Raw genomic sequence first — 7,639 nt, forward strand, 5'->3', positions numbered from 1 at the left:
TTCTTCACTAGCTGTTGTGGTTGGTGCACACATTGAAGAGCGGTCGTGTTGACTGGATTTCCTTGAATGGGGGGTCAGGGGGTGGGTAGATGTCATCCTATCACATAGCATTGTGTTTCAAGATCAATCGTGAAATCTCCTTTTTGATCATGAATGCAATGCCATTCCTCAGGATTGTTCTATTCCCAGCATAATAAACCATGATTTTCTGATTCAGATAGCCAATACCAGTCCATCTCAGCTCCCGAATGCCTAGAATATCAACTTTCATGCGTTCCATTGAACTTTTTACAAATTCCAATTTTCTTAGATTGATACTTTACACATGCCAAGCTCCAATTACAAGTGATGTTTGCAGCTGATGAAAGTCCCAAAGGCTCTACTCCGTCCATATCACGATGCTCAGTTAAGTTGAGGAGGCAGCTCTTCCGCAGCCATAGTTTAAGTGCCTTCCAGCCTGAGGGGTCTTCTTCTGCCCTCTCTCCAACAGGGCTGTTTCTTCTCAGGAGGTCTTCAGGAGCCACCAGTGCTTTGATTCTCCCCACAAGGTTTTCAGTGGCCAATTCCCCAGAAGTGGACAGCCTGTTCCTTCTTTGTGGTCTGTCCGTAGTCTGGAGGCTCTGCTGAAGCCTGTTCACATTGGGTGACCCTGCCGGTATTTGCAATACCAGTGATGAAGCTTCCAGCACCACAGCAACACAGAAGCCACCACAATAGGACACAGTGACAGACAAGCGGTTAGATCTTCCTAATTCATATAGACCCCATCCAAGGATGGAAGAGGATGACGTCTTAAAGTCACATCCTTGACACTCAGGTGGAGTCACTCATGCCCAAAAGGAAATGAGGGGGTGGCTTGGTCCACACCTCTACTAAGGTGAGGTCTTAATCCCAGTCTAATCCTGTCTGTTAGTCTAGTGGAGAACTAGACTATAGACATAGATATATAGAATCCAGAAATCTCAGAAAAGTGGGTGAGGGGAGACACTGGTCAGTGTAAGACATAAAAAAATAATGATTTATAAATTATCAGGGGGGAAGGAGGGAGGGAGGGTGGAGGATAGAGGGGAAAAAATGAGAAGCTGATACCAGGGGCTCAAGTCAAAAGCAAATGTTTTAAGAATGATGAGGGTAACAAATGTACAAATGTGCTTGACACAAGGGATGTATGTCTGGATTGTGATAAGAGTTGTATGAGCCTCCAATAAAGTGATTTAAAAAAGAAAGAAAAGAATCCAGAATTCTCATATATCACATGAGGAATTATGGCTAGGAGGGTCATATTAATTGACTATAACCCAGTCAGCACCCTGACAGCCCTCAAATTTACATCTTTCTAGCCCAGACATCTCTTCTGAACTATGAACTCACATATCCTATTCAAAATCTCCCCACGTGGACCTACTAACTGAACCGATGCCGTGGTCATCCCCACCACAGCAACCCTACAGGACAACGCACTAGTGCCCCATAGAGTTTCCAAGGTTGTAAGTCTTGTCTGTCTGTCTGTCTGTCTGTCTGTCTATCTATCTATCTATCTATCTATCTATCTATCTATCTATCTATCAATCTATCAATCTATCTAATCTATCTATCTACCGCGGCAAATCCTTGCAGAAGCAGCCTGCCACGTCTTTCTCCCAAGGAGCAGCAGGTGGTTTCAAACCACCGGCTCTTTGGTGAGCAGCCGAGCACGTGGCCACCACACCACTGGGGCTCCTTGTGGATCTAGTCCAAACAAAGCAAGCTCACTGCCATTGAGTGGACTCCAACTCATAGTAACACGAGAGAGGACAAGGTAGAACTGCCCTTGGGAGTTGCCGAGACTGTAACTCAGGATGGGAGTAGAAAGTCTCATCTTTCTCACTTGCGGATCTCAGGGTATTCCAAATTAAGTATTATATATATATATATATATATTTATTTATTTTTAATGCAGTCGAGTTTCCCACATTTGGGGAAATCGCAGGGGTCAGCACATCCAGAGTGCAATGGATAAGCCTCGCCCTGGGAAAACCACCTTTGTGATCATGGGATCTCCCCTGCCAGGTAAGTATTCAGTATTTTATATTTATTTATTTTGTCTTTCAATCCCCACCCCCAAAATCCATTTTATTAGGACATAATCCAGACATCCCATTCCATAGTTTAGGCCTATCAAGCAGCGTTGTACAATCACTACCACAATCATTTTCCAAACTTGTTCTTCCTTCTTCTATTTTAATAAGAACCGGTGTCCCCAAACGTGCTCCATCTACCTTCATTGCCATCTCAGCAAACGGCAACCGTGTCCTTTCAGGCTACAGACCAGTTCCTTGGTGCTACCTTTCCCCTGGGGTTGGTTTCAAACCCCACGTCTGGCCCATCAGCCAGTTCTCCAAGTCCCTAACCTGCCCTGGTATGTCCTCCCAGGGAGCTGCTGGCTCCTGTGCCCTCCCCTCCCAGCCCTGTTGTCCCCAGGCTTGGGTCTGACGGGAAGACGTGTCAGTCTGTGTGAACTCAGAATCACCCCACGGGAGATGACAGGCAATCTTTTTTTTTACTTTGCTGATGCAATCCTCGGTGCCTGACACATCTCAGATACCTAATGACGATCTGTCGAATGAACGAAAAAAAAACCAAAAAAACATGTCTTGGTGAAAAACAGCCCTCCTGGAATACCACCCAGCAATAAAAAGATCAACTATTGATAAATGCAATGACTTAGATGGATCTCACAGGCATATGCTGAGTGAAAGGAAGCGGGGGCGGGGAGGCACAGGAAAGCCAGTCTCTAAAGGTCACGCAGGATGATTGCATTTATGCTGCACCCTCAAAATGACAAAATCATAGAGATGGAGGACTGATGGGGGGGAGGGACATCGGTTCGGGATGGAAGCTGGACGTGGATGCGGCGTTTCTGTGTCTTGGTGATGGCCGCCTCAGGCATTGAAATACAGCACACAATTCAGGTTGCCGCATAAAATCCAGGCCATCTAGTTAGTTTCAAGGTCACGCAAAACTACAAATGATGGTTAGCGTCAGTATGTCTCAACTTGTTACTGTCGTAGTTGGTCACCAGCAAGCAGACTTGACTCCCGGCGAGCCCCTGTGTACAAGATCGCACAGCTCCGCCGAGTGGTCAAGGCCCTTTTGGAAACAGGTGGTCTGCTTCCACTCGGCTAGGTTGTAGGGGCTCATCGAGTTGGCTCTGAGGCATAGGGACCCGATGTGCTGAACGAAACACTGCCGGTCCTGCGCCATCTCACGATGGTGATGTCTGAGACCACTGCTGCGGCCACTGTGTCAATCCATCTCACCAGGGGCCTTCTTCCTGTTCACGGACCTCTGCCCGTGAGACAGAGTCTGGCCCTCCTTGCCTCTGTGTACTTGCTTCAGGACAGATTCGTGCGTTCTTCTGGCAGCCCGTGGGACTTTCAATATTCTTGGTCAACACCGTCATTCAAATGCACCGATTCTTCTATGGGCCTCCTTATTCAACAGCCAGCTTTCACAGGCCTATGAGACAGTTGAAAGACACCATGGCTTGAGTCCGGGGCACCTTTGCCCTCAAAGTGACTACTGTCCTTTGTGAACACTTCAAACAGATCTTGCTGGGTGGATTTGTCCATACACCATGCCATTGGATTCCTTTCTGTGTGGGCATGGAACCATGCGGCTAGGGTGGACGGAACCCCCAGGAAGGGAGTGGTGCTAGTTTAAAAGTGAGCCATCCCAGAGGTGGGGAGGGGGATCTCACAACCCACCAAGAAAGAGGACACACCCTTTGGACTCGGGATCCCTGTGCTGTGAGCCTCCTAGATCCAGGGACCAGAGAGGGCTGTCAAAGCAGAAAGGGCAAGAGCAGTGAGCAGCTAGGGTGGTCGTGACCAGAGTGAGCCCTGCCCTGGGGCACAGCTGAGAAGACAGTGTCGTGACCAAAGAGTCTTGGCTTGTAACCTGTTGCTTCCTTACAGGACTTCATGATGAACGGAGAGTCGCTAATAGGTAACATCAAATGGCAAAAAGGTTGACGTTGTCAAGGATTCTGTCTTGCTTGGATCCAGAGTTAATGCTCACGGAAGCAGCAGTCAAGAGCTCAAAGGACACGGTGTTACATTGGGTAAATCTGCTGCCCAAGACCTCTTCAGGACTAAGGTGCACCCAGCCCAAGGCCTGGTATTCCCAATCGCCTTCCCTGCGTGTGAAAGTTGGACATTGCATAAAGAAGCCCGAAGAACGGATGCACGGGAATGATGGAGCTGGAGAGGAATATTGAAGGTGCTGCGGACTGCCAAAAGAGCAGACACACACCTGTCCTGGAAGCAGAACAGGCAGCGTGCTCCTTCCAGGCAAGGGTGGGAGACTTCAGCTTATGCTTTGGCCATGTTGTCAGGAGAGACCAGTCCCCGGGGAAGGACATCCTGCTTGGTAAAGTAGCGGAGCCTCAAAAAAGTGGAAGACCCTGGACAAGATCGATGGACACAGTGGGGACACAAATGGAACAATTGTGAGGCTGGCGCAGGGCCAGGCATAGGGTCACTACGGGTCAGAACCAACTCCATAGCCCCTACCAACAACTTCTCTCATAACCTCCGGCCTGAGGGCGGTGTGGTCACCACAACTAAAGGTCACACTCTCTGTTTATCACTGGCGACTCTCCGTGTATCATGATGTCACCTGTAAGGAAGTGACAGGTTACGAGTCAAGAGAAACCCAGGGTGCTGTGGGAATTGGACAGAAGGTTGGAGGGCGGAGGCCCACCTGACTGCCATCTCACAGGGACCACCAGCCGTGGGCTCTTTCTCTTGAGCCCTTGCCCCCTCCCCTGTCCCGGGTGAAGTTAGCGGTGGGAAGGCGCCCTGCTCTGGGCTGGGCGGCAGCCTGGGATGAGATAATCATTACAAAACAGAATGTTCTTAAAAACGGCCCTCGGGAGAAAGCCAACCGCTCTGGTCGGCCATGAACAGGCAAAGGAAAGTGCTGGCTATTAAGCTTATGGTGGACGGTGAAGCACACTGTACCAAGGTCCTGTGCGGTCTCTCTCTCCAGTGCTAATCACTGATTGCCGTTATTGGCAGTGCCCCACAATGGTTCTGAGCATGGCCTTGGGAACCAGACAGACCGGACTCAAATACAGGCTCTCCTGTGTGTAAACCCAGCGGCCCGATTTGCAAGGCTGTGCTGTGTCCGCTCACACGCCTGTCCTCCCAACGCCCTCACTCAGTGACGTCCCCCTGGCAGTGTTTACACTACAGAGATTGGCAGACACTACCAATCAGCACTCCCTGCCGTCGAGTCAGTTCGGACTCAAAGCAACCCTACAGGACAGGGTAGGACTGGCCCTGCGGGTTTCCCAGACTGTAATTCCTAATGGGAGTAGAAAGCTCATCTTTCTCCTCAGGAGTTGCTGGTGGTTTCAAACCGCTGACCTCGCCATTACCAGCCCAATGCGTAACCAGTGCGCCAGTAGGGCTCCTACACTACAAAGCAAGCCGGGCCCTTTTAATTTTGTTTTCACTTTTGCTGCCACACCACTGACTTTGTGCCTCAGTTTCCTCCTCTGCCCAATGGGAACGATGACCTCAAAGCCTTAGGACGCTGCAAAGATAGTGCTCGCGGAACACTTGTTCCATGGTACATGGTGTCCAGGAGCCCCCCTGGTGCCTTGGTTGACCGCTTGGCTGCAGGCCCACCAGCTACCGTGGCCACCTGCTTCTGTCAAGAAAGCAGCCTTGGCAGCCCGGGGGAATGTTCTAACCTGCCCAGCAGGACTGACCGTTCTGACTCTGCAGTTGGGACTCTGCAGTTGCCCGTTTGGTTTTCTGGCTCATCCCAGTGGAGCCTCCAGTCAGAGATGGACGAGGAAGAAGGGCTCCTGAAAACCCATCGGAGGACGTGCTAGGGACCCCCGGGGTCAGCGCCTCAGCCAGTAGGGATGTTGGGAGATCAGGCAGGGTTTCATTCCTTGCCCTTGTGCAAGGGACCACCGTGAGCTGGGGACCTACTGGGTGGAGGGGAAGAATAACAAGCAGAAACATGAGCTAGGATCGCGTGCTCAGGAACTTGCAGGTCCCACCCACGAGGCTAAATGAACACACAATAGTAACTTGGGAGAAGGCACCTGTAGAACATCTGCATCGTAGGGGAGGCTTTCCGGAAGGGCTTCTCCATCTTTCAGGAGCCCTGGTGGCATCCAGGGGTATAACCAGTTGGGCTGCTAACCACAGAGTCAGCAGATTGAACCCAGCAGCTGCTCGCAGGGAGAAAGAGGAGGCTTTCTGCTTCCAGATAGATTCCCAGCCTGGGAAACCCACAGGGGCAGTTCTACCCTCTCCTACACGGTCTCTGTGAGTCAGAATTGCCCGGATGGCAGTGAGGCTGGGTGCTTTTTTTCTCTGTGTCTTGAATGATGGGGATTTTCAGGCTGAGCCAGGCTACCTGGGAGGTCCAGGGTACTCTGCTCACAGGGGAGTAGTGGGGGGGTTTGAGGCCTGGCCTGAGCCTCCTAGGAAGACGGCTGCTCCTGCCTCGCTGTCCCAGGGGCCGGGGACCCATCTCACTGTCCTTCCTCCAGGCATCTGGCTGGGGTATTCCAGGTCCGAGGCCAAGCTCGTCGGACCGGAGGTCATGTAATCCTGGCTGGATTTGTCCTGTTGATTTTAGTGATGAGAGCTGTGCTCTCTGAGTTTGTATTTCTAGGGCTGCCTGCTCATTTGGCTTCCTTTTTATTTACTCTTTGAAAGCACTTGGCTTTGAGTAAATATGTCTATAAAGTTTCAGGGACTGGGTTACGCTGTGTCTGGTATTTTAATGGCCTTTAAACAGTGTCTGTCTGCTCGGGTAAGCAGTTAGAGATGGGTGGACAAGATGGGGCCTTCTGTGATTCAGCGGCCCCTGACTCCTGCCAAGCCGACAGCTTTTCGTCTGCAATTAAAATATCAAACGTCAAAGCCCTTGGAGATCAGAGACCCCACCCACTCACCACCACCCACTGTTCATCCAGACCTGGGGGCTGGGGAGCTGGTGGAGTTTAATTCGAAGCCAGTGCTTAGGCTAAGATTTACGCAGGTGCTTGGGATGCAGATTCATGGGTGCCACGCCTGTAAATTCTGATGTGGCAGGTTTGGCTTGAGGCCCTGGCATCTGCATTTGTAACTCGGGCTGCAGATAAGACCGCTTTCCTTAGCACACCTGAGAAGCACTCATCTTAAACCTCAGGGAACCGTGTGCCTGCCAGTGGACCGCGCTGGGGCTGGAAGTCCTGCTACTGACTCAAGGAGTGAAGCTGGGGAAGGGCTCTTCCAAATGATTAAACTCACACACTCACACCGCAAACAAGCCCTTGGGTCAGGCCACTATCCTTGCTCAAGGTCCAGTTTGTAGCTGCTTGAGGGCAGGGAGGAGCCTCACCCTCCTTTTTAGCTCCCACAATGCCTAAGGGAGTGGCTGGCTCACAGAAGGTTTCAGCTCCAAGACTGGCAGTTGTGTTTGCACTGGCTGGGACGAAGCCCCAGGGAGAGATGCTACCTCCACATAACTGGGGAGCCTGTGGTTGGGCATGACTGCAGTGGAGAGGTCGAGCACCATGGTGACCTGTCTCCCACCTTCCAAGGCTTGGTCTGTGGCAAGGAGAGTGGGCACAGCTCAGTCAACCCCG

General features: G+C 51.1%; 1 non-coding gene across 1 annotated transcript; it reads right to left on the reverse strand.

The window, feature by feature from the left end:
* Positions 1 to 1,899: 1,899 nt before the first annotated feature.
* On the reverse strand, positions 1,900 to 2,057 carry LOC115872215. The gene has a single exon (XR_004047743.1). It is a non-coding gene; the product is annotated as a U1 spliceosomal RNA (small nuclear RNA).
* Between the last annotated feature and the right edge of the window lie 5,582 nt (positions 2,058 to 7,639).

Source organism: Echinops telfairi, unplaced genomic scaffold (genome assembly GCF_000313985.2).
Source record: "Echinops telfairi isolate 266 unplaced genomic scaffold, ASM31398v2 ScPeMD7_3;HRSCAF=10, whole genome shotgun sequence".
Taxonomy (NCBI): Eukaryota; Metazoa; Chordata; class Mammalia; order Afrosoricida; family Tenrecidae; genus Echinops; species Echinops telfairi.